Source organism: Lynx canadensis, chromosome D1, assembly GCF_007474595.2.
Source record: "Lynx canadensis isolate LIC74 chromosome D1, mLynCan4.pri.v2, whole genome shotgun sequence".
NCBI lineage: Eukaryota > Metazoa > Chordata > Mammalia > Carnivora > Felidae > Lynx > Lynx canadensis.
Window position 1 is genome coordinate 17,101,827 of NC_044312.2, and position 25,482 is coordinate 17,127,308.

General features: G+C 54.2%; 1 long non-coding RNA gene across 1 annotated transcript; it reads left to right on the forward strand.

Moving 5' to 3' along the window:
- The first annotated feature begins 3,113 nt into the window (after positions 1 to 3,113).
- Positions 3,114 to 11,571, forward strand: LOC115525429. The gene is made up of 4 exons (XR_004344221.1): positions 3,114 to 3,161; positions 7,317 to 7,449; positions 9,980 to 10,255; positions 11,409 to 11,571. It is a non-coding gene; the product is annotated as an uncharacterized LOC115525429 (long non-coding RNA).
- The last annotated feature ends 13,911 nt before the right edge of the window (positions 11,572 to 25,482 follow it).

Below are 25,482 nucleotides of genomic sequence, written 5' to 3' on the forward strand. Positions count from 1 at the left end.
ATTATCACTACAATGGCAATCATATTACAATATATAACTGTATCAAATTAACGTGCTGTACAACTTAAATCTATCTAATGTTGTATGTCAAATATATTTCAATTTAAAAAAAAACCCCTACTCTCTCCTTCCTGGCACTGGGAGTACCGTAGGAACAGAAAAGGAAACATCCTCGTCCCCACGGAGTGTACCTTCTGTTAGCTCTACGACATACATATTCTTTCCTCATTTTGCAGATAAGGAACCTGAGGTTCAGAAAAGATAAGTGCTTTCTTTGCCTGAGATCCCTTCACTTGCTCAGCAGGTCCCGTACCCTCCGTGGCCTCAGTTTCCTCCTCTGTAAAGATGAGGAGTCAGATTGGAGGCCCTCCAAGGCCTTCCGTCCCTGATGGTCTAGGCCAAGGGCATGGGATTTGGAGGGAGAACTTCCCTGGGGTACACACGCATGCCCGGTGCTTGCAGGGAAACTGAGGAAAGGCTTGGCCTGATTTGAAGTGGGTGGACGAGAGGCCGTAGGGAGAGGGCAGCAGTGTTTTGGGTCTGGGACGCTGCTTAGCGGCTTGCCCTCTGGGGGGGGTGGTGGGGGTCAGGCTCTGCGGCTCCGAAAAGGTTCTCTCATCCTCGGGTTAACAACAAAATGCTCCAGGAAGAGAAGTGCTGTGTGCATTTGGTCGTCTATATTAAATCCTGCAGACTACCTGACCGTTCAGCCGTGAGGGTCCAGGCCCCAAATTTACGGTGCTAGACCCAGAGGGATGAGCAATTTTCAGGACCTTCCCTGCTGGGCTGCTCGGCTTCCTCCTCCCAGCCCCGGCCTCCAGCCTGCAGTCGAATTGCCAGGGCATCTTTGACCTGAATTGACCTGACATGAGGGAACGGGCAGTGGTGGAGGCACCTTGCTTGGAACCTGCAAGGCAATGAGTGTGTACGAGTTCCAGGCGCCCTGAGAACACGCAGGGAGGGCTGTGTCCACCAGGGACCCGCCGCTGAGCCGCCGTGAGGGGACCCCGAGGGCTTGGGGAGGGCTGGCTACAGTGGCCCTCGGAGGCTGTGAAGGTCCAGGAGGGCAGACAGAGCTCCTGTCTGAGGAGGAGAAAGCTGGGAGCTGGTGGGAGGTGTATGAGTCGGTGGGAGGCCCTGGAAAGTGAAGCCTTCGCTGATGTGCTCCTCAGGATCAGAGCAGTAGTTTGAGGCTATGGTGGCAAAGTCAGGCCGGATAAAGGACTTCCTAACCGAAATGCTTGTCGTGGCTGAACTGGGGGTGCTGCTTTCTCTGGAAGGAAGACTGCCTAACCTCTTGACACCCGCAATGACGAAAGGGCAGCACGGCCAGGGGCAGAGGGCTGGAATCAATGACCCCTTCCCTGCCCTCCTCCAGGATCCTATCAATCCCCCAAGTCCTAGGACCTTAGCCTGCCTGATATCAGAAAGGAGCCATGTTGGGGGAGATGCTCCTGTAGTGACGGGGTGCGATGGCCCTTCCTGACCCCCTTCCGTGGAGAGGCGCCGAAAGGGACCTTCTAATACCCCTCCTGCCTCTGCCTCCCCTGCCCTCCCAGGCAGCCCAACCTTATCTCAGCCCCTCTCCTATCCGGCCTTGCATGGGAAAGTTCTTCTTCAGGTCTGCCCTGCAGCCTGTGCTGACTGGTGGGGAGTCCCCTGGTAACAGCCTGCCCCCCACCTGCGGGGACCTGGGGAAATGTATTGCTTGTGGCAGCGTGTCAGTAGGCTCCACGTGGCGCGGCCGGGCAGGGCTGACAGCGGAAATTGGAAGCTGGCTGCTGTTTGACAGGTATATTATTCCCGCTGCCCTCGATTTATTTACCAAACAGCATGCAAGAGCCCCAGAAAGCTCCCAGAAAGAGGGAGGGAGTTGAGGCCAGGGAGGCTTTGAAAGGGTGAGGTGGCCTCGGTGTGCCTACGTTGGCACTGTGTGGAGAGGGGAGTGGGGAGCCAGGCCGATGTGGGTGGCGGAGGCCCCCGGGTCTTTGGGCCGTCTGTGGAAACTTCCTCCACGGCCCCAGCAAGAGGGGCTTCCTAAGCATCCTGGGGGATGCTTAGTGGTTTGGGGTCAAAGTCAAATGAGAGCTCATGCCTCACAGGTGGTTTGGGGAGGGGTCCATGCCTTGCCTGGCACACAGGGGGAAAAAGAGGGCTACGTTGAAGAGGGGGGCCCCTCAGGGGGTGGGTGGGCGGAGCAGGGCTGCCCCGTGTGGTTGTCCGGCCGCCCATCAACACACAGGCGCCCAGGCCTGGGGGGAGTGGGGTCTGACCTTGAACCCACGCCGAACGAGGTACCCTGCTACAGGGTCATGTCTGCCCGGAGGGGGCACCTTTCCCTAGTTTGCTCAAGGGTGCCCCGGAGGCCCAGTGACAAGTCTATGAAGGGAAGCAGGATGTTTGGAATCAGACAGACTGGGATCCTGGCCCATCTGGGCCACACACAACCCACGTGACCCGGGGAAGGTCCCAGCTCCTTGCGCTCGCGCAACAAATGGTAGGAGTAAGAATGCCACTTCTGGGGGCTGCGGTGAGGAATAAATAAGATAATCCACACGAGTGCTTTGTAAGCTGTGAAACATACACGCGGTTTTTCAGGGTTTCTAAATGAAGAGAGGGAAAAGGCAGAGGGAGCGATTCCCGCGTGCGTCCCAAACGTGGAGTGGTGAGTCACGGGGACGGGAATGTCTGCAGCGTGTTCGGGGTGGGGTGGATGTCGGAATGTGGGTGTGCCCGTGTGGATGTGCTCTGCACAAGATGAGGAAGCTCAGCCCAGGAGCCCTTGGCTGCCGCCTGCGAGTCTGTGCTCCGCGCCTGCGACCGCGTGCTGGTCTATTACCCGTGTGCCGGGTAGGGTGTGGGGACATGTGTGTGTGGCTCTGTGAGAGAGGCTTTTCTGCAATTCTGACGGAGCTCTGCACGGATGCACGGGGTGTGGCTGTGCACGAGGGTTAAGGTGCCGGGGTCGGCGAGCACCGGAGCGTGTGCAACTTGGCGTGTGTACGCGCCCCCCCCCCCCCCTCCCCTGCACAACGTGAAAGGAGGCTTGCGGTGTCTGCCGTACGTCTCCCGCTTCTGAACCTGATGCAAGATTCATGAAGCATCGGTTTCTAGAAAGGAGGAGATGGCGGTGGAGCGGGGATGACATCCCATCCTGAATGGTGAGTCACAGAACAGAGCGGGGCTGGATGTAAGATTCCTCCCTCTCTGGGGGACGCAGATGCCTGTGCGTCTATTTTTTTTTTTTTCCCCTGGCTTCTGGTCTGGGGACTTCCCTTCCTTGGCTTGTAATAATGATGATCCCACCACCCCCCCCCTACACACACACACACCGCCCCCACCACCCAGCACGCTGACTGTGGTCCCAGAGGTTGGCGGGTGCAGGCAGGAAAGCGAGAAGTGCTGGGGTCCCAATTCATGCGAGCCTCCTGTGCCCCATCAGATCGGGCGTCTCTGGAAGAGCGGGCAGCTGATGATCTGGGGACCACAGGTGGTAACTGGGAAGCAGCATCTCTGGGGTGGGCAGTCTCCCGGAAACCCCAGTCAAGTCTCCGTGTTGGTCCAGCTCCTTCTTCTCCAGGGTCACCAGACTGGAACTGAGACTCCCTGCAGCGGGTTCATTCACACCTGCAATGTGCCCCTTGCACCCCATGAAGGGGAGGGGTTCCTGGTCTTCATAGGGAAGCAAGGTTTTCAGGCTTCTTATGCTGGGCCCTGGGTGGAGCGGGACTGGAAAGGCTGCAGAGCACCCATCCTTGCTCTGATGCTGGCACCCAGTTTCTGGTGATGGATATGGCTGTGATGTGGGGTGGGCCGGAAGGGTCCTAAGAGGAGCCCGGCGTGCTGACCCCTGTGGAGGAAGGTGCTGTGGAGGCTGGCAGGGGTGCAGATGCGTATAGCCGGGAACGAGACAGGGAGTCCAGAGGGGCAGGGACCTGTCTTGTCCATTTATGCTTTGTGTACTGGAACTCGGCCCTCTGGGGAAGGAGGAGTGTGGGCAGGGGAAGGCAGTGCCAGAGAGGCTGGGGGGCCCTCTGTCCCCCAGTCCAGGCCAGGACATGCTCGTCACCGACAGCCACACGGCCCTGCTCCTCCTGGGTCCCAGACCCGACTGTTTGCTGTGTCCTCTCCCTTGGGCCCCTGCCCCACCACCAGGGAAGCACATGTTTGCGCCTCTGACCCTGCGTGTCAGCCTCGCCCCCCCTTTCTCTCTGCTTCTCAGCATCCCTCCCCCCTTCTTTCTTGCTCCTAGTTCTGCACTTGACCTGCTTTCTCCTGAAATCCCATTCCCCATCCTTTCTTTGGATGCCCTCTCTCAGAGGGCTGGTAAATACAGAAAGAGCAGGCCGGGCTGGAGAGAGGCAGAGGAGCCTCAAACGCCCTCTGCCCTGCCGTCCCCAGATGGGTGTCACCACCCCAGAGAGGAGGGGCTCCTTTGCGACGTGCTGTTGTGCACACACGTGTGCATATGCTCATGCGCGGGCACACACATGGCTCACACACAGCTCCATGCCTTCATGAGGAGGTGAAGGAGGCCTCTAGGCAGGAAAAGAAAGAAGTCAGAGTGACATTGGTGCTTCATATGTATCAGGGCTCTGAAAAGAGGGTGAGCAAATGAGGGGAAGTGGGCAGGAGGCATGCACGCTGGCCTTGGCTTCTCCGGGCCTTGAGCTTCCCGCCAGACCCCTCTAGTGAGTGTGGCTGTCTACCTCCAGGCCTGCCGGCTGCCGCCCGGGACTCATCCGGGCATGTGTCCGAGGAGGTCAGCCCTCGAACTCCTGGGGGCTCCGTGCTGATCCTGTGGCCACCAGCCTGAGGTGAAGTGTTGGGACCCCAGGAGACCCTGCGTGGGACCCTGCCCCAAACCCCAGACTCCTTGGCTGAGGACTCAAGACCCTTCACAGCCAGCCCCGCCTTTCTAGTTACCCACCTCCCCGTGCCCTGTGTGGCTTCTCATCAACTCCCTGGCGTAGGATACAGCATTAAAAACCCCAGCAATCGGGCGCCAGCGTGGCTCAGACGGTTAAGCGTCTGACTCTTGGTTTTGGCTCAGGTCATGATCTCACGGTTTCGTGGGTTCAAGGCCTGCATTGGGTTCTGTGTGCTGACCTTGCTAAGCCTGCTTGGGATTCTCTTTCTCCCTATCTCTCTGCCCCTCCCTTGCTCGTGCTCTCTCTAAATAAAGAATAAACAAACAAACAAACAAAAAAAAAACCACCCAGCAATACGCACTAACAACAACAACAACAACAACAACACAATAAAAAGAGTTTGGAAGCTGGACCATCAGATTGGTCCCTGGGAGGGCTGCTTGGTCTTGCTGTTTCTGGAGGCCCCACCACCTTCTTTGCTTTGGGTAGTCAGCTTTCTGGCTTTTTCCTTTTCCCAGTCTTCTCTCAGCTGTGTCTCTGAAGAGCTCAGATCACCCTGGCCACAGGGATTGGTCCAGAGATGGGGAAGTCAGCCTTAGGACGTTTGTTGGAAATTCTGGAAGGGGTTCTCTTTCCCCTGGCGTGGCCAAGCTGATAGAAGTATACCCAAAGATGCTTCGTCTGTGCTCGGGGAGACTCTTCTGGAGAATAAAGCCACACAGGAGAGCAGAGTGCAGTGATGGAGAACACATGTACTCAGTAACCTCAGTAGAGTGCCTGGATACAGCCACACCTGAAACACTGAAACCATACCTCCTCCCGCACAGTTCACTTCCAAGAGCCGGTTCCTTTTTTCTCTTGCTTGCTGAAGCCAGTTTGACTTGGGTTTCTGTCTCTCACAAAGGGAGGGGTTGGCCAGTATGGGGAGGGGACTTAACCTCTCTGAACCGGAGTCTCTTCATCTGTCAAATGATCTCCTTAGGAAACCTGAAAGGACTCGCCCTGAAGGGTGGTGCCCCGCAGGCCCGCCGGCAAGAGCGGGAATGGTCTTGCTACAAAAGCTCTTGCCACGGTTATCTCACCTGGTCCTTTGGAGAACTCTGTGAGGTGCTTAGCGACTGTAATGATCGTGCTCCACTTGGAGGGGAGGACTCTCGCAGTCAGGGAGGTAGCAGGTACCGGATGGCTTTCGTTTCCTCCTCCCCACCCCCCCCCCCAAAAGAAATAAAAACTTAAAAAGAAATCCCCCCATTGGTGTAGGTGTCAACCTCCACTGAGTGCAGGGTGGGAGCAGACCCTGGCTAACCGCTGGGGTCCTTGGCAGGTGGTCGTTGGGATAAGGCTGCCTGGGAGGGCGGGCAGCGTTTGCCCTAAGAGCAGGAGGACACTGTGGTTGTGAATCGTCCCGAGAACAGGAGGGTCCCCGGACAGGTGGAAGCAGGAAGCCCTCCCTCGATCAGGGAAGTGCTCCCCAGGCACCAGGGACAACTTGTAAGGATCAGCAGGAGCCTGGGGGTCTGGGAAGGGTTCCTGGACAGCGGGGGTTGAAGATGGCTCACGCCTCGTGGAGAACAGCAAAGGCCATCAGAAACTGAGCGTGAACCACGTACTCAGGCCCGGGCTTGGGGTTTCGATCCCGTCGCGCCGGTACGACCAGGTATTGTCCTCCCATCGCTCGGAGGAAGGACCAAGCGCTACGGGGATAACAGCTTTCTCAGATCACGCAGTTAGGAGGAACCTGGGTTCGGATTCAAGCCTGGGTCGAAAGTTCGTGACTGTAGCTCAAGTGGAGGCAGAGGGGACCAGAGGCGGGGAGCTTTGTGGTGGTCCCCACTTTGGCAATGAGCCACACCATGCCGTGGGAGTCCAACTCCTGTGACTCGGGTGGTGAGTCTTCCCTGGCTATCCCTGCACCCTTGGGCCCCTATGTGATTGAGCCATCGGAAACCACGGGCAGGGTCAGATGGGCCGCAGTGACAGGCAGCAGGCCTGGCCTGCAGCCTGAGTATGGGTCAACCGGAGACCCCAAGGGGAAGGTGAAGCTTGGGCACAGAGTCTGGCACAGCGTCAGCTGGGCACTGGCGTCCGTGTGGCCCGCTTCTCCCACGGCCATTCCGGCACCTGACAGCCCCGGGCCGGGAAGGGAAGGCCCGGAGTGCCTGGGCTCGACGTGGAGATGGCAGGACCCGATTCTCCATGTTCTCATCTCAGAACTACACCTGGGCGAAGCTTCCAAAGGAGCCACCAGGCTAGGCTTCCCTCCCCAGAGCTTTGGATGCGGGCACCCTCCCAGCCTCCTGTGCTCGCAGGGCTGGAGAAAAGCAAACGCGTGCCCCCGAGCCAGCTGCATGAAGGCGAAGGGTCTGTCCTTTGCTCCCAGACCATGTCAAACTACAGAGTTATAAACGAGATGGAAATACATTTCTAAAGTGTCTGCTGCTCTAGCTCTTCTGTTCCAGGTTGAGCTGCCCGCTGGTTCCGGAGAAAGGACAAGAAAGCCCAGGGCTGCCCGGAAGCAGAGGCTGAGACTGAGCCTGGGGTCCCACCTTCCCTCCCTGGGGCCCTGCAAAGACTCCAGGTAAGGCAGGAGCAGCTCTTTCTCTTACTCTCTCTCTCTCTGTCTGTCTCCCTCCCTCTGTCTCCCTCCTTCTCTCTCCACCCACCCCAGTAGCCCAAGGGAGAGACTCTGGGTCCCAATGGGTGATGTGGCTTTCTGTCTTCTCGATCAGCAGCTCAGTGCACAACAGATCCATTTGTAGTCATAGCAGCTTTCCAGCCCCAGCACTGCCACCAGTGCTAACTCAAGGCTGGTGCGGGGACGGCCACCAACCCGCTTTCCTTCCCGCCTTCCGCAACTAGAGCTCAACGCGAGGCAGGGAGCAGGTGGGAGCCTGGGACCCAGGGGTCAACCGGCCCAAGGTCTCCTGGGCCACACCCGCTATGCAGGGCCCTCTCCCAGGGGCAGGGGGTGGTCCAGCCATGTAGAGGAGCACGAGGGTCGGGGATGCCAGGAAACGGACAAAAGGCCGGTGCGAGGGGCACGTGAAAGGCACAGGCGAACCCCGGGTCCTCCGCGTGGCAGGGACCCCATCCAGCCTGGCGGCTCCTGACCGCTGCAGCACACAGAACATAGCAGGTGACGCTCCCCTGCTCCTCACACATCCAGCTCCTTCCATGTCACACTCACCCTCTCTCCACCCCACACTGCACAAGTGGGGTGATGCCCTGTGCACACAGAGAGCAGAGCTTCGGCAACCCCCGAGGCCACCCAGCGTGCCGTGGCTCCTGTCCATGCTGGGCTTCCCAGTTGGACAGACATTCAATAAATATTGGTTGAATGAAAACCTGCGTGCTTTCCACAATGCAGATGACCAGGCCTCACCCCAGCGCCACTGAATCGGAATCTCAGGAGTGGGAGCCTGGCATTTTAATAGTCTACAGAGCTTCTGGGTGGTTCCAACGAGGTGCATAGGTGAGAAACCGAGGGTAGAAACGACTTGCCCAGGCTGCTGCGCTCAGTGGTGAGATCAGAAGCCCGGCCTCCGAGGCCGAGTGGTGGGTGATGGGGGTCAGGTGGGCTCGGGCTCCCTGGAGGTAGTGTGCCTGAGCAGGGGTCACAGGTAGTAGGGAGGAGAGGAGGCCCGGTGGAGGGAAGGGGCAGGGGAGTTCTGGAAGGCTGGCGGTGACACTGAGCACATTCTTTCCTTTCTGGAGAGAACCTGGAGCCTTGGAGAGAGAGGGAGCGGTCGCCCCGCCGCAAGTCTAAGAAGGCTTCCTTGAAAAGGAGCAAGTTGGGTTTCTGTGGCAGTCCAGCCCAGGAGAGGTCACACGGGGGGTGGATTTGGCATGAGAGAAGCAGCAGTCAGCAGACCTAGCCTGGAGTCCGGGTTCTGCCCTCTCCAGCCGCGTCCCCACACCACGCCTCAGTTTCCCCTGTGACCCCCTGATTGAAAAATAGGGGATAATAGCACCAATTCGCTTGTAGTGAGTGTAAAGGGACGAGAACACGGGGGTGAAACCACTTCTCAACGGGGACCTGCCAGACACACAGAAAGAGCTGGGGTCCGGAGTTTCACAGACAAGGGTCTGAATCCGGTGCTGCCACTTCCTAGCTGTGCCACCGGGAGACAAGTTACTTAAGTGTCGTCATCTGTAAAATGAGGATAATGAACCTCTGCATCACAAGATAAATATGAGTTGTCAGCGAGGGAACGTGTCCCTGGCACATAGCGGCTCAATTAGCGTCTCTGTTCCTTTTGCTGGGGGGGAGCGGTGTGGCCTGGCAGAAAAGTGACATTCAGGTCTGGCCCCTCCCCTGCCCAAGTGGCCTGACCTCGCCTCACCTCTGTGAGCCTCAGTTTCTGCACGCGCGGGGGGAAGTGGAGTGTCATCCGAACCTCACCGGAGGACTTTGCAGAGGAGGAGTTTACTGGAGGGGTTCCCTAAACGAGGGGGGACTGCTGTCAGCCAGAACGACCAGATAAAAGCAGCCATGAATAATCAAGGGCCACAGGGCAAAGGGGCCGGGAGAGGAGGGAGGTGATGGGGGTCACAGGTGGCCAGCACCCAGCCCCGCCTCGCAGCGCCCAGCGCACCCGGCCTCGCTCCAGCCAGAGAGCAGCTCCGGGCGCGCTGCGGTCTGGCCCGGCCCGAGGCCAGTTTGCCGCCCGCCCTGCCTGGCATTGATGGATGCTGGGGCTGCAACAGCGGGCTGGAGCCAGGATCAATACTCTAATCAACACCACACGGAACCGCCAGCGCTTTTCCCCTCCCCGAACTTGGTGTGCGTGGGGTGGGGGGGACGTTGGGGGTTGCTGAGAAGGGGGAGAGATGAACTCCAACGCTGAGAACTCGCTAGATGAATAATTGAATCAGTGGGAGAGGAGGAGGGTCGGGCAGCCGCACCGGAGCCACCCCGGCTGCAGTTGGGGGCCCGGAGGCGGGGGCCTCGTGGACCGCCCTGGCCAGGGGAAGGGATTTGGGACAAAGGTGCAGGCTCGGGTGGGGGGTGGCACGGTCATCTGCCGCTTTGCAGCCCGTCCGCTGCGTGCCCCCACCCCTGGGATGTGCCAGCTTATTATCCTCACCCTGTCCCCTTCTCCTTTCAGGCCTCCTGCAGGACCCTGGATCTGAGGCTCCCACACAGACTCCAGAATGACCTTTCCTTCCACGTCTGAGTTCCCTTCTGCGCGGGGTCCCAGGTCTTCCTCCACCCCATGGGCCAGAACCTTTTATCTGGGAGCCCAGTGCCCTTCTCCCGGCCTTGCCTTGAGGGAGGCGTCTGAGTCCCGGAAGCTCACCTGCCGTCATAGCTTTTGTCCACTTGCTTCCGAAGCACCACGCCTCGCTCTCCTGAGCGCCCAGTGCCGTGATGAGTGTCGAGGGTGAGTTGAGGCCTTTGCTGTCCCCCTCCCGCCCCTGGTGCCCTGCTCCACTGCCTCTGTGGTCATCCTAGGGCCTGTGCACCCCACTGCCCTCCAGGGAGGAGGTCTGGGCATCTCCCACTTGCCCACCCGCCCCCCGCCCCCTACCCGGCGTCGAGAGCCTTGCAGGTGTAACATCTGAGCCCCACGGGAGGCTCACGGGGGAAAGGACTTGGTCCTAGTTTATGGCTCTGCCAGGGTTTAGCTGTGTGACCTTGGAAGCGTCACTTCATCTCATTGAGCCCCACTTCGCTCAGCTATACAAGGAGGATAATCGTCTCTGCCCTCCCGGCCCTGTGAGGTTTCTGAGGGGAGAAAATGCAATAATGCTTCCTAATGGCCCAGGAAGGCTCAGCCAGGAAGGGGCAGGACGGGGCTCAGGCCGACGCTGCTGGCTCCACACCCCGTGATATCAATCGGCCAAAGCCGGCCGTTTCCTGGTGGGGAGACAGTACAGGAATGCAAACATCAGATGCATGTGGGTGGACCTTGTGAGCAGTTGGGGGGTCAGGGACGGGACCCCACACCTCATCTTTTGTCATCTGTCACCGGTTCCTGCGTACCAGTCCCAGGGGTCCACGGAGGTCTGTGCTCAGGGTCAGGGCTCTGGGAAAAGGAAATGTGACCCCAAAGCCTGGCTGAACCAGGGAGGGTCTATGGTCAGCAATACTGTCCCTGGCCGGCCCCCTTTATTCCTCTCCCCAAATCACCTAGAATGTCACAGCCAGGAGAGACCTCCGAGACTTTACAGAGGAGATCCCTGAACTGACTCCAAGGCCACTGCTCTTTGCGGGGAGATTAGTGGTTTGCAAACTGGGTTCCTGGGGGACCCCGGGCCTGTGGAGATTGCCGTGGAGGTGCCGCGATGGGGGTGGGGAATGGAGGTTGAGTAAAAAGGGCTTTGCCTCCTCTCCTCTAGCTCCATTTGAGAGCCACTCCCTCCTCTTTGATCTGTATGTCACTTCCTTGAAAAACGTATGAAAAACAGTGTGAATCTTCTACCTGGCGTCAGTCTCCTGTGCCCAGACTGTGCCCCCCCCCCCCCCCCCCGCTCTGTCCCTCCCCTGCGGAATGCCCTCATCCGTCCCTGTGTGGTTCTGTGCTTTTTTTCCAGACCATGATCCTCTTCACCTCTGTGTGCCTCTCTAAAATCAAAGCCAGTCCTCTAACCAACCAACCCGGCCTCTGCTAAACAGACCATAGCAGAGCCCTCCCACGTATCGACGTGTATTTCAACCGGGGTCTTCTGAAGATGATGCCTCTGTTCGCTTTAAAGGTCTCGGGGTAAGCCAGCTGAGGAGACGCTTCTAGTCGAGGAGGTCTTTCGGGGCTTCTTCCCCCACAGCAAAACCAAATCCCTGCCCTGCTGCCTGGCCGCCCAAGGTGCTCCTCGGGGCACAAAGCTGAGTGTTGCTGCTGAGACCGGGCAGCTAGCGGGAGCGGCAGAGTCTGTGGTGGGGCGGAGGGAAGGAGCACAGGGTCCGGAGCCTTCTAAGCCTGGCTCTGCCCTGATCTGGGGCAAGCACTGTGCTTCCGTTCCCTGCTCAGAACTGGGGGTGACGGCCAGAGCATCCCCTCCTAGGGTGGGCATGAGAATGCCGGGACAGAATTCACGGGGAGCCCTAGAACGGTGCCGGGCGCAGGGTGCCCTTTGACCTTGTGTTTGCTGTTATGGGTAAGGGTGGGAGCAGAGGCAGACCCAGCCGCCCTGCAGGTGATTCATACCTCTGAAGTCCTTCCATGCCCCACACTCCAGCTCACGTCATCCCCACGATCATCCCAGTGCCACGTCCCTATTTTGCAGATGTTGAAATGGAGGCTCAGAGCAGGTCTGTAAACCTTCCCCCACGGCCCCGCATTATGAGGGGGCTGACTCCCAACCCATCCACCTCCCTGCATTGCACTTAAACTGCCGAGGGCTGCCCGAGTCTGCCTGTTCCAACGTCACATTCGCACCCAGGGCCCCCTCCAGGGCGCACCGCACTGGCCGCTTCCTGAAACTGTCCTGTCTTCCCAGGCAGCCACGCCCACCCTGTCCCCTCTCCATCTCTCCCCTCCATCCCCTTCTCCCAAGATTTGGTCTGCTGAGCCGCTGCATCCCTCCATCCGTTCTGTTCATCCTCACTTTGGCTCGAGGGCCTGACCTAATTTACGGGTGGCTGGTTAGGGGAGGTTGTGTGTGTGTGTGTGTGTGTGTGTGCACATGTGTGCATTTGCATGCGTACACGCGTGCATATCTGGGGGACTGCAAAACAGAGGGAGCGTCTAGTGGGGGGGGGGGGTAAAGAGTAGGCCGGGGGAGCCGAGCTGGGGAACTTCAGCTGGGCTCTGCGGATTACTGGCCAAGTATGTGACCGGCAATAGGTACTTAATAAATGCCCACCAAAGGGATGCATGTGTCCCCAGCGCAGACTCTGGAGGGCAGTATCCAGAGCAGGGCTGCAGTGAGGCTTTCTCCCCCCAGGGCAAAGTGTCTGTCATCTGTCCGTGGCTGCCCTCTGTGGCCTGGGTGTGTGGGGAGGGACCTCGAGCTCCCCCGTTCATTGTCCAGTGTGTAGATTCCATCCTGGACGTAGAAGCCCTCTCCCCTTGCCCCTGCCCCCTGCTACGGAAGCTGTGGTGGAAACGAGCAAGCAGGACCTTGAGGACAAGTCCGGCACCGACCGGCGCTTGTCAATGCTAGGGGACCTCGGGCAAGTTGCCTAACCTCTCTGAGCCTCACTTCCCCTTTGGTGAATGGAGGCTCCTCCTCTCTGCTGTGATGGTCTCTGGGAGTTAAGTGGATGCAAGGAGACTGCAGGGGCGTTCTCACGTGAGGACTTTTTCTCTCGTCTATACAATAGGGATATTTGGCTCTGTGTCACAGGGCCAGTGTGCAGGTTCCTCAAGATGGCTCATGTAGAGCTCTTTGCACACTGCGTGGCATGTAGCAGGGGGTCGACAAAAGCAGCTACTTTTAGGAAGTAAGCGGCCAGCTCTCCCCCCAGGCGGGTCAACCCCCAGCTTACTTCTTCCCCTGGCAATGCAATGCAGATGCCGGCAGCCAAGCCCAGGAACTCTCTGGGTGTTCCATCTTCCAGGGTTTTTTTTTTGTTTTTGTCCCAGGCAAACCAACCACTGATGAACTTCCTGCCTCTGGGACAAAGTGGTCCCCAGCATGACTGTCTGGGGGTCCTGGTGGGGCTATGTTCCTGGGCTGGAAGAGGGACTGTATGACCTTTGGCTCTGGGGGTTTAAACTCAGCCCTGGTCTCACCTGCCCTCTGGCGTGGGCAAGAGGAGGCAGGGTTCTGGGCCCAAGAGGCCTGGTGGGAAACACATAGCTCGCTTGGCTGCTGGTTGGGAAGGGAGGAAAGCTCAGGGAGCAGGGGCTTGGCCTGGAGGAGCCCCATCTTATTCTCGCCCGGGCAGCAAGAGCTGGAGCCCAGGCTGGAGGGCAGGCTGTGGGTCAGGACACCCGAGCTCCGTCCCTGACCTTTCCGGTAATCCGTGGGCACAGTGTGAGGTCAGTCTGGGCATGGGCTTCCCTACTTGTGGACTGGGGTGCCCCACAGCACTCTTTCCAGCATCATCAAGGGGCTGATAAGATACCGGAGGCGGCAGACCCCTCTGTGAACGGCAGGTGCCACCTAGCGTGTCCTCTGGGCAGGCTTCTAGCCCTCTCCCTGCCACCCTCCCTCCTCCATCCTGTCCGGACAGCAGCCGGTGGCCCATGGGCAGAGCCTCTCCCCAAGCTCCCCGTGGCCTGGCCGTGGCCTCACTAGAGAGCACATTTCTGCTCCACTAGCCGGCCATGAAATGTGTTCAGAGTTTCCTGACGGGCACAGAAGCTGCCACCACATGAAACAGGCAGAAAATGAAACGCTCATCTTCCTCCCGGACCTGGTATAGGCGGGTCAGTTCTGTATGATCAGCCCTCAGACCGTGGGCTGGAAAGACGCAAGATCCCAGCTCTGCTCACCACCCTGAAGAAACGACCTGCTTGTGGCAAAAAAAAAAAAAAAAAGGAAAGTTGAAATACAATCACAGTTTAGTTCAAGTTGGATATTAATAGCTTCAGGGGCAGGGCTCAGAAAGAAAGAGGGGAGGGCAAGGAGAAGGGGAGAGGGAGCTGTGAACACCATCAACATCCAATTTCCTTGGAGAATCAGGAACCTGCAAGGCTCTGGTCTGGGGTGGCGGAGGATGGGGTGCTGCTGCCTGGGCACCGTGGGGGCCCCCAGCCTCTGGCCCGCCGCCTCACCGGCCCGGATGCCTGTCTCCAGCTCCAGCTGCCCCCTTTCCATGCCTCGGTGCGCAGTGCTCTCTGACCGGTCCATACATGCCTGGGGCTGTGGGCTCTCACATCTGTCGGAGACGGGGCCGGGGCCACACCTGTGGGGATGCTGCTGTGACTTACCCATCCCTGGCTGCGTGAGCGTGGGCTGCTGACGGCTCATAGCTGCCCCTTCTGCAGAGATCTGCCCTCTGGGCAGTGGGTTACCTCTAGCAGCTCCTCAGGGCACCCACCAGCCAGCCAATGGCGGGCTGACGCAGGGAACAGTGGGCTGAGCGCCTTGCCAGGAGTGGAGGTAATATTCTTGGCTGATTTATGTTCCAGGGTGACCCATGCAGTGACTTGCCCTGAGACCCTCATGCCCTTCCCTCTGCTGCTTCTCTTACTTTTTTACGTGTTTTGGCTGAAGGGGACTCCCTCAAGAAATCATGAGTCCCGAACCCCTGCCTCAGGCTCTGCTGTTGAGAAACCCACGCTTAAGAGCAGCTGGGTGGCCTGGAGCAGGTCATCGGACAATCTGAGCCTCAGCGCCCTCAACCAATCCCTCGGGAGGTGTTGCAGGTAGGTAGGTAACTTTCAAATTCGGTGACATACAGCACACACTTATCATCATCCCACAGTTCTTGGGGGCAGAAGCCCGACTGGGGTCTCACGGGGCTAAAATCTGCTTCTGGAGGCCTCTCCATTTCCTTGACTTCGTGGCTCCTACGCCCCATCTTCAACGCCGGAAGTGGCCAGTGACGTCTCCCTTGTGCTCTGTCACTCTGAGTCCAACTCTCCTGGCCCCCTCTTTTACTAACAGGGACCCTTGTGACCATGTTGGGCCCACCCAGATAATCCAGGATAATCTCTCCATCTCAAGATCCTTAGCCTAATCATCTCTGCAGAGTCTCTTTTGCCATGGAAGGGAGTATATTCACGGGGAAGAGGAGGGAGACACTTGGGGGGCATTATTCTATGTACTGTATACCCGGTGGATCTCAATCAATATCTCCTCATTTCCTCTCCGTAGGCATGTTATCGCACCCCTATGAGACTATTCCTACATCCTTAATTTAAAGATCATGGTGGGGGTTAATAGGGATCAACGGTGTGTGTGGGGGGGATTGCAGACGGGCATAGAGAAGTAGAGGCTAGTCCTATGGACTTATTTTTTTTTAATTTTTAAAAGTTTATTTGTTTATTTTGCAAACGGGGAAAGGGCAGAGAGAGAGGGAGGGAGAGAATCCCAATCAGTTTCTTCGCTGTCAGTGCAGAGCCCACGTCGGGGCTTGAACTCACCAACTGCAAGATCATGACCTGAGCCGAAATCAAGAGTTGGACGCTTGACCAGCTGAGCCACTTGACCAGCTGAGTCCAGATGCTCCAGTCCCACGGACTTAGTGATCTCCCGTTATGGTCCCCACTCCAGATTCCGTGCCCTGTGTGTTCTCCTCTGAAGGAAGCCCTTCTCCTTGCCTTCCTGGGTGCTAAGTTTTCTGGGGATACCTCTGTAGGAGAACCCCGAGTTGCCCTTGAGAATGGGATAGAGAGGGGAGGGCTTCTGAGCCTGTTGTGGAGAGGGGAGAGAGGAGGGAGTGCTAAGCCCATTTCTTACCCACCGTTTGCCCGGAGCGTGACTTCTTGGTGTTGGATATTCGAGAAGGGACGGGCATCAAGATAGAGAGTGAGGAACGGCTACAAATGGACGGGGTTCTGTGAGATATGCAGGCACTTGGGATTCAGTCATCGCAGCACCAGGATCAGAAATCGGGCCTGTCGCAGCCAGACTGCTGGTAATTTCCCTTATTTATGCTCTTTAACTTCTGGTGAAGTTCCTTATGAAAAGGCCACCTGGGTCAGTTGTGTTGAGGAGAAGAAAAGGAAGGGGTTGTGCTTGAGGAATGCTTGGGGGGTGGGAGAAGGCCCCAAGTTGGTGGGGCAGCAGAGGTGGATGTGGGGACCTCCAAGAGGAGGCAAAGGCATTCAGGGGCATCACCTCCTCCGGGAAGCCCTGCCCGGGCTGGGTTGAGAACCCTCGACTTGTCTTGCTGCTCCATTGTAATGATCTGGTTAGGGGTCCATACACCATGCTGGACTAAGCTCCTAGGGGATGGGGGCCCTGCCCTGTTCTTCCTGAATCCCAGAATCCCGCTGTCAATCACCGCTCACTGAGGCAGGGGACCAAGGCAGGAGCAAGTGACTGCCCACCCCCATCACACCTGCCCAGTCGGCAAGTCTGTCCTGGCAAAGAAGCCCGGTCAAGACGGGGGCCGAGTCTCCCTAACGCTCTGCAGACCAAGTCCAGCCTTTCTCTGGCCAATTATATACTAAGAACAGAAGCTGCTTGAAATGTTTTCACTCGGCTTGACAACCATGGTGTGAGTTCTGGCCACGAAGACAGATGTGAGATCAGTTCTCTAGTCTGTTAGAATTCTCTGACAGACCTTGGGCAAGTCACTTTCCTCTCGTGGACTTCCTTCTCTCTCCCACCCCCCTCAGTCTCTCCAGGGGTAACTGACAAGTAAAATTGGAAGATATTTAAAGTGTACATCATGGTGATTTGATATATGTATACATCGGGCCAGGATCCCCCCATCTAGTTAATTTTTGCAAATGCATCTCTTGTTTGTTTGAAATGTGAGAACATTTCAGTTCTACTCGCTTAGCAAATTTCAGTGATGCGATACACAGTGCTCTCAACTATGGTCACCATGCCATACGTTCGATCTTCACATCTCACTCACCGTATAGCTGAAAGTTTGCATCCTTTTACCAACGTCTCCCTATTTCTCCCCAGCCCCAACTTCTACTCTTTGTTTCTATATGTGACCTTTTTAAATGTTTTAATGTTTTATTTATTTTTGAGAGAGAGAGAGAGAGCGCAGGGGGAAGGGCAGAGAGAGAGAGAGAAAACAAGGATCCAAAGCAGGCTCTGCTCTGACAGCAGAGAACTCGACGCGGGACTCAAACTCACGAACCTCAAGATCATGACCTGAGCCGAAGTCGGTGCTTACCTGACGGAGCCACCCAGGCACCCCTCTATGTTTGACCTTTTTTTAATTAAAAATTTTTTAAAACGTTTATTTACTTTTGAGAGACAGAGCACAAGGGGGGAAGGGGCAGAGAGAGAGAGAGGGAGACACAGAATCCGAAGCGGGCTCCAGGCTCTGAGCTGTCAGCACAGAGCCCGACGCGGGGCTCAAACTCACGGACTGTGAGATCATGACCTGAGCGGAAGTCGGATGCTTAACCGACTGAGCCGCTCAGGTGCCCCTGCTTAATAATTATTTTGATCTCGAGGCACTTGAGAAACAGCAGATGGAGGAAGGGCTCTCTGACCTCCCCTTTCTACCTAAAAGCAGGTCCCAACGTTTCCCGAGAGAAAGATGCCCTCCTTGTACCAGGAAGAAGAGAACATTCTCATCACCAGAAACTGAGAGTCAACACCGAGAAGGTTCTGTGCAGACAGACTCCCCAAAGTAACTCTGATCTCCCATCACTAATCACTGTGCCACAGTTACTGGCCCTGGTCTAAGCACGTCCGTCTTGTCACGTCCCCACAATTTATCATTCTTTATTTAAAAAGGATATGAACTTGGGGCGCCTGGGTGGCTCCGTCGGTTAACTGCCCGACTTTGGCTCAGGTCATGATCTCATGGCTCGTGGGTTTGAGCCCCGTGTTGGACTCTGCACTGACAGCTCAGAGCCTGGAGCCTTCAGATTCTGTGTGTGTGTGTGTGTGTGTGTGTGTGTGTGTCTGCACCGCCTCTGCTTGTTCTCTCTCTCTCTCAAAAATAAATAAGTAAACACTTAAAAAATAACAAAAAATAAAAAGGACATAGGGGCACCTGGGTGGCTCAGTCAGTTAAGCATCCAACTTCGGCTCAGGTCGTGATCTCACAGTTTTGAGTTCGAGCCCCACGTCAGGCTCTATGCTGACAGCTCAGAGCCTGGAGCCTGCTTCTGTTTCTGTTTCTCCTTCTCTCTCTGCCCCTCTCTCCCCCTCTCAAAAATGAATAAACATTAAAAAAATTTTTTAAATGATAAAAACAAAAAGGATATACACTCTGGAACCTAATGGTTTCTTTGGGTCTTCATTTTCCTTTTGAAGATTCTTGTGTACAACTACAAATATTAAATAAGGTGTGTATGCTTTTTTCCTGGTTTTTTTTTTTTTCATGTCTTATGTCAATTTAATTCTTAGGCCCAGCCATGGAACCTAAGAGGGTAGAAAGAAGTTTTTCCTCCTCTGCATCATATCCATCACGCCCCAAAGTTTCTTCCTGCCCATTGGGAATCCCTCCTTCCCGCTCCTCCCCTCTTTAAAGCCTGTGGTTCTAAAGTGAGTAGACGGCTTCCATTCTGATGGCAGGAATGAGGGTTTACAAATTGAGAAGGTTCCCTTCTCGGACTAGGGAGAAGAGGTGTATACAGCTAGGTAATTTCTCTGTAGGGCTGGCGTGGTGGGGGTTTGGGGAGAGGGCTGGAGAGGTGGCTTAATTGGCAGGGCTGGGAGCTCTGTCAGGTGACAATGTCACGGGTGCTGATAAAGATGAAAATTTTAATGTGTAAGAAAGGCCCCTCCTCCCCTTCACCCGGGTGCATGGACCTGGAGGACAAAGAATGGGAGAAAAAAGGAGGGATTGGTGCTGAGCCTCAGTAGAGCAAGGAAAAAGGGACCTGAGAAGAGAAGGAGGGTGTATCCAGGAGGGACAGGTGGAAATAGGGTTTTCTGGACCCAAGGGCGGGCCGGGGCAGAATAGAAAGTAGAATTCTCCTGGCAAAGGTGGGGCTGTCGGCTCTGGTTCCTTCTATTCAAGTTGGTTTAAAAAAAGAAAAAAACATGTACTAAGCACCTACTATGTTCCACAATATGGATGGACCTGGAAGGTATTTTGCTAAATGCAGTAAGTCAGGCAAGACAAATACCGTACGAGCTCTCTTACAGGTGTAAACCAAAAAGCAATAAACGACAAACAACAATCCAGAAATCGCAACCCATGGATACAGCGGACAGGTTGGTGTGGTGGTTGCGAGAGGTAGGGGGAGGGGGTGGGGGAAATAGGTGAACTATTTTTTTTTTTTATCTATTTTAAATAAATTTGAATTAAATTTAAAATTGAATAAAAAATTCCTAAAAAGCAGATTTGGGACCTGTTCACCTCCCACTCACCCCACTCCTTACCTCCTGATTTGGAATTTTAGAGGGGCCATGCGTGATTTTAGAATCCCAACTTAATAAGTATCCAGGTATCTCTTTTTTAATGTAAACCCTTAATTAAAGAATGCATGCGTAAACGTGCAAAGTCATAAATGCGCAACTTGGTGAAACCTCGCAGGGTGAACACAGCACGTCTGGAAACGGAACCTCGCCAGCCCCTAGAAGTCCCCTTTGCCCTATTCCAGCCTCCCCGCTCCCTCCACCAAGGGTAAGCACCAATCTGGCTTCTAGCTAAACTAAATTCGCCCTTACCTTTCCGACTTCCCAGAAATGAGACCATAAATATGTACTCATTTGCATCTGGCACAATTTCCCCGAGCAGTAGGTGAATCTGGGTAAAGGCTTTCTTCCCTCTGCACTACTTTAGAGATTGATTTCTATTGCCTATGGCCGTCACTCGTTCGTTCTTATTGATGTCTCGCATTCCTTTGTATGATTATGCACGATTTATTTATCCGTCCTTCTGTTGATGGGCATGTGGATTGTTTTCAGGCGTGCTGTCGCGAACGGCGCTGCTGTGAACATTCTTGTACGAGACTTTGGCGCCCGTCTGCACACACTTCCGCTGGCGTGGACTGCTAGGCCAGCGTGCGTGCTTGTGCTCAGCCTCTGGAAATAGTGCCCGTGGCAGCAGCTCCCAGGATGGTCCCATTGATCCCTGCTTCTCGGTGTTCACGCTTGTTCTGGACCGAGCGTTTGGGTCCCGCCCAAATTCGTATGTTGAAGCCTTAGGGCTTCCCGGCGTGGCTGTATTCGGAGACGGGGCCTCTGTGGAAGTAATGAAGATTAACTGACGTCCTAAGAGGGGGGCCCTGATCTGATAGGATGGGTGTCCTTATAAGAAGAGATCAGGGAACTAGCCTGCTCTCTCTTATTTGCTTTATCGTGTGTACTCTCTCACCACGCTGCCCCACTCCACGCACACACACACACACACACACACACAAAACGCTTTTCTGAACCTTGAGAGTAAGTTGTGTACATGATGACCTTTCACTCCCAAATGATTCCGTCTGTATTTCTTAGGAACATTCCCGTCCATGATCACCCTGCAGCTACCAACTTCAGTCTGCTTAACGTTGCCATAATACTTCTATCTACCTTACTATCTGTATTTCCATTTTTGAAGTTGATCTAATAATGCCCTTTGTGGTGTCTTCCCTCTCCCAGTACAGAATCCTGTCTAGAGTCAGGCATTGTTCTTACTGTCACGTCTTTTCAGTTTCTTTCAATCAGGAACATTTCCATGGCCTTTCTTTGTCTTTTATGACATTGACATTTTGAACAATACAGTCCCTCCCCCTCTTCCCTCTCAGATGGAGCGTTCCTCATTTTGTTTGCCTGATACTTTCTTATGATTAGAGGAAATATTGCTTTGCTGGCTGGCATCCTGTGCGAGTGGTCGCCGGGTCTCGCATCCGGGGCCACACAGTTTCTCTCTGCTCCTCGTTAAGGATGCTAATTTTGATCACCTACCTGGTCCAGGTGGGGTTCAGTGATATTTTTTCCCTGAAACTGATAAGCGACCTGTGAGGACATTATTCTGTGAGCAGGAACCCTCTTTTTGAAGGTAGCTTAATTCAATGTAGTCTAACTTACTGGCTTTTTCCTTTATAGTGGATGTCTTTTGTGTCCAGTCAAAAAAAAAAATTTTTTTTTTTGCCTAGCTCAGCCTCTAAAGGTATTCTTCTAGTTTCTCCTAAAAGCTTTATTATTACTAGACCTTCGACATTTAGATCTGTGATCCATCTGGAATGGAGGTTTTTTGTGCCTGATGTAAGCTAGCAGTCAAGACGTGGAAATCCAAGTAATCCAGATGTTTTTATTTATTTATTTATTCTTTTTTTTTTTTTAATGTTTCGTTCGTTTTTAATGTTTTGAGGGAGACAGAGTGTAAGTGGGGGGAGGGACCGAGAGAGAGAGGGAGACACAGAATCTGAGGCAGGCTCCAGGCTCCGAGCTGTCAGCACAGAGCCCGACGTGGGGCTCGAACTCACGGACCGCGAGATCATGACCTGGGCAAAAATCGGGCCCGTAACTGACTGAGCCACCCAGGAGCTCCAATCCAGATGTTTTTATTAATAATTTTTAGTTCCACAAGAAATGCATGACTATGTACCCTCCCCCTAAAAAATTACAGATAATGCTAACATCCTCTTTCCCCCACCCTCCCTAAATCTTTTCCCTGCTCCAGAGCAGGGACCATGAAAGTAACCCTTGTTATCAGTTTATTACATCCTTCTGGAGTTTTTTCCCTAAGAAATAAAATACCTGTTAATTACATACTATTTTCTTCTTTCCTCCCATAGCTCACCTTGTATGAATCATTCTGCAACTCGCTTTTTTTCACTCAGCAACATGTCTTGGATGTCTTTCTGCGTCGACACGTCCAGATCTCCACGATGCTTTTAAACGGCTGCGCTGGATTATATGCTATATATGACACATGTCATAAGCTGTCAAAGTACAGCCTGTCTAGTCATTGGATTGGTTCGTCATGGATTTTTAAGTCGGCCGTAATACTTTGTTTTGCTTCCACGATTTTTATTCATACCGTGTCTGTATCATACTCTATTTTTATTCCTACTGGACTCAAAGTCTACAAAGTACTCATCGAGTAGTGCTGCCCTGAAAATTGAGGCATCCCAAAGGGGCGCTGCTGTCCCAACCCCCTGAGAAGTAGATGAGGTTAGACCTGGGGTCTGGAAGGCACTGGGCTCGTCCCGGATTCAGGACAAGCGAAAGAGCTCAGACAGGGTCTGGTGACCGGCCCGGGCTCGTACACGGCAGACCCCCCAGAACTGCTCCTGGGGCCGCCCTGTTCTCTCCCTGCTTCACCTGCCTTCAGAGCTGGACTCTGACACAGGCCACTGTGCGGGTGTCTGTGGGGGTCTGCTCCCTTCCCACCCCTGATGCCCGGGGGTCTCCCCTGCTCTCCCCCTACACCTGGGCTCTAGAGCCCTCCCTCCTCTGAACGTCCATTTGTCGAAAATCCTCTCCCTTCCAGGATGGCCTTGCGGGACAGGTGCGAACACATTTCGAATCTAGAGAAGCTCCACAGCCGTTAAATCACATGTTGGGTAAAATAATCAAAGAATCTTCCCCAAATTTGTCAACGGCGGCGCTGGGCCTAGCGGTTCCGTAATGACTCCCACTTGATGACAGATCTCGAGAAAATGCGTTTTGGAAGCAATCAGTATATGCTGAATAGAATCCTATTTTACAAGCGTTTTATCTACTCTTAAGGACATGGGAGATGAGGAAAACAGATAAGCCTCTCTATTAATATTGATTAGACCATTATATATCTGAAAAAGAGATTTTAGTCAGAGATGATTGTACCTTACCAGTACAGCCTCCCTTCTTGAATGGAGTCATTTAATCTGCCGCTCAGCGCTGGGGGGGGGTGTGGGGAGGGAGGGGCACACAGGCTTTGCTCCCTCACGCTGGGCACAGGAGGCAGGACAGGGACGCTGGTGAGAGGACCTCGAGGGCAGTTGCACACTTTCTTACCAATCCCACAAGGGCCCGATAAGAGGAAGATAAAAACAGCAGCGGCAGGAAGGATCGAGGTCAGCCTTCAGCAACAACGGTTCCGTTTTTTGTTTTTTTCTCTAGAAGAGTCCAGAAGTTGGAGCTAGAACACCTTCTTTTCCCGAATAGCTTTAAGAATAAAGACAATCACCACAGGTTAGACATGGGTCTTTTACTATGGACTACACGAGAAGCCTGAAAAACACGACGTCACTACGTCACCAGTAATCAGGTTTAAACAATGAAATATTACTTAAAATTTTTTTCAATATTTATTTTAGAGAGAGAGAGAGAGAGAGCAAGGGAGGAGCAGAGAGAGAGAGGGAGACACAGAATCCGAAGCAGGCTCCAGGCTCTGAGCTGTCGGCACAGAGCCTGACTCAGGGCTCAAACTCACCAGCCGTGAGATCATGACCTGAGCCGAAGTCAGATGCTTAACCGACTGAGCCACCCAGGCGCCCCCAGTGAAATATTATTTTTGCCGTCATGTTAGCAAAGATTCCTATTTTGCAAAAAAGCGCACAATTCTCAGTGTTGGTGAGGATGCGGTGACCTCTGCTTTCATGCATTACTGGTGGAAGGGTAGGAGAGTATAACCTTTTTGGAAGACGACACAGTGATATTTATACAGAGACCAACTTTCTGTTAAGCACTGGGTTAGGAACTGGGTGGATAGTAGTGAGTGAAATTAAGTCCTTGCCTTCACAGAGCGTACCGTTTAGTGCAGGGAAAGTGAAAACTAATAAGTAAAAAATACAATTAAATACAGTAAGACCTTGGATTGCCAATAACTTGTTCTGCGAGTGTTCTGTAAGGCAAGCAAAAATGTATAATAAATTTTAGCTTGATAAAGGAGTGACGTGTGGCCCTACGAGTAGTACGTGGCACTGAATGTCACATGACCACCACTGAGCCAATGGTTCTTGACATTTACTTTGATGTACAAGTGCTTTGGACGACAAGCGTGTTTCCAGAATGAACTATGCTCGCAAACCAAAGCTTTACTGCATTTACACACGTGAAGGACCTTGAAGGAAATCAAAAGGGAGCTGGAGACAAAGGAGGGGAGGTTAGTGAAGGCATTTCCAAGGAGGCAGAGCTGGGCGGAGTCACGGCTGGTAAGAAGACGTGAGCCATCAGAAGAGGGACTTCATGTGCAAAGGTCCTGTGGTGGGAGAGATCTTTGATGAACCGAGAAGAGACCAGACTGGACACAGTGGGAAGGGCAGCTGGAGAAGTAATGCCCGCAAAGCATGAGGGGAGTCCTGTTTTCAGGGGAGGTGATACCACCTGCCGCTACTGTTTCACAAAGAGGTTCTGGCCGCCATGACAATGGTTTGGGTTGAGTAAGAGGAAGCAGGAAGGACACTTAGGAGCTTCTGGAAGCAGTGTGGGTGGTAGGTCGTGGTGCTATTCCGAGCGCCTTGGCAGGGGGGTGGGTATCAGACCTCGCAAAGTTTAAACGTTGTGGACCAGCAGTGCCCCATGGGAATTCATCCCAAGGAAATAATCAGATGCGCACAGAGATTTACATACAAATAAGTTCATTATGATTTTAGTTTCAAAGACAAAACACTGGAAACAGCATAAATACCCCCCCACGAGAGGTTAAGTGGTGGTACATCCACACAAGGGCAGCCACGCAGCTATGAAAATCCTTGTTTGAGAAGAATATTTAATGTGCAAAAAAAAAAAAAAAATCAGGATACAAAACAATGTATGTTAAGGTGCCGGTTTTTAAACAAACTGGCATTTATCTTTCTTTCCTTCTAAAATAAGCGTCCAACCTCTACAGACGACTCTCTGGGTGACCTATGAGTGAGTTTAATTTTTTTCTACCTTTCAGTGTAATGTCTTATAATAAGCATATACTTGTACGGTTTAAAACGCACAAACAATATTTGGAAATGAAAAGGTAAGTCTTTCAAAGAGGCGCAGGCAGGTGTGCGAATGTGAAAGGGAGGGGTGTGGGTTGGGGCAGAGCTAAGCGGCGCCTTCAGCGAAGGGTGAGTGCAAACCCAAGTGACCTGTGCGGCGTTCAACCACTGCCCCCTTGTCACCTGGGGCCCCCCTGTCCCTGAAGGTGCCCTCCTAAAGCCTGCTCAACTCTTCCGTCATCCACCTCCTTGCGGATTTCCTGAAGGTCTCACTCGTCCAGCCATAATGCACAGCCTTC